Consider the following 1,538-nt stretch of genomic DNA (forward strand, 5'->3'; position numbering starts at 1 on the left):
GGAGGATGCAAGATAATATGCAAAACCGCAAGAGAGATAAGGACCTGTTGAGGACCGCAATTTTCAGTCACTTCTTCTTGCCAAATGTTGTTGCATAATCCTTTCTCCTTTGTTGTGAACAGTTATTCCCCCAGACTTAGCTTCTTTCCAGGAATCAGAAAATGGTCTCCAAAACTCCATAAAATCGAACTCTAGTTGCCTTGGGACTTCAAATTCGACCTCTCTAGACTCTCTAAGGCTTTTATTTCCTTTCTTTTCTTATTTTCGGATAATTTTTTTTTTTTAAACGAAAAGGAAATGCCTTTTAAAGAGAGAGAGACTAGAGGAAGAGATTGTACCAAAATTTGAGATTTTTCTAAGGCAAACTGAGCTTCTTCTTGTGTTGAATCCTTCCGGGAACTTTTCCGGCAAATCGCAGGTCTCTGTCTTTGGTGACTGAAAACTGCGTCGTTCCTCTTTCTCTCCAACGTTTTTACACATATCTGCATATAAGACAATAGAAAACAAGAGTGCATGTGGTTTGAAAGAGGATTAGTTAAGGTGGGAACTAGCTAAAGATGAACTAGCCATTCAGGATCAACAGAATGTGGTAAAAAGGGTAAAGGAGTCCCGAATGTATGATTCGTTTCCCTGGTCTAATGCTTCAATGAGAAAATTAAGTCCAAATTAAGTCCAAATAAAACAGAGCTAGTGTATTCCTTCATCTAAATCGAAATCATTCAAATTCTTCTGGGGTACTTCGTTTCAAATGTGCTTAGCTACCGCCTAGTCTAGTCCTAAATCATGAATGAGCATGTCACTAGGAACAGTCTAAAAGCACACAGTCAACTATCATTGATTCATGTTCATCATTCCCATTAAAACGTATTTGGTTTTGAAAACCAATTTTGAAAAACTTTAAGGAAAATGTAAAAAGTGTAGATAATGCAAGACTCATGAAAGAAAAGTGGTTAGAAAGGGATGAAATCCTCCCCCAGACTTAAATCACACTGGCCTCAGTGTGAAACAAGTCGAGATTGGATGAGAAAAATGCATAGATAATCGAATTGGTAAGGCCAAAGAGAACTTACCTGGATCCGGGATGCTGGTGGTGATGGACCGGATTCATTCGTAGAGGTTTGGGAAGGTGATAGATAGTGATGAAGGTGGTGGGAAGTGATGAATGAGGTAGAATGGGGATTGGTGAGGTGGAATGAGTTGAAGTGGGTGATTTGAGGTCGGGTTTCATCTCAACGACCATTTGTCGCGGTTAGAGGTCACGCGACCGCGGAAAACAGGTGCTCGGCCGTGGTCAGAAAGACGCGGTCGCGGTCGAAGGGCTGTTTCCCGCGGTCCAAACACCTGCGACTGCGGGGGCTTATATCGCGGCTTGTTTCCTGCTTCTCCTTGGTTCCTGCTGGGCCGAGCAGTCAGGGACCATCCTTCTTTTTGGTCTTTTCGGTTTTTTGATTTTTTTGGCTTTTTTGTTTTATAAGAAACACCTGAAACTAAGAAAAAAAAAATCAATGGAAAAAGAAAGAAAAATCCTAAGGAAAACA

Source organism: Eutrema salsugineum, unplaced genomic scaffold (genome assembly GCF_000478725.1).
Source record: "Eutrema salsugineum unplaced genomic scaffold, Eutsalg1_0 scaffold_17, whole genome shotgun sequence".
NCBI classification, from domain to species: Eukaryota; Viridiplantae; Streptophyta; class Magnoliopsida; order Brassicales; family Brassicaceae; genus Eutrema; species Eutrema salsugineum.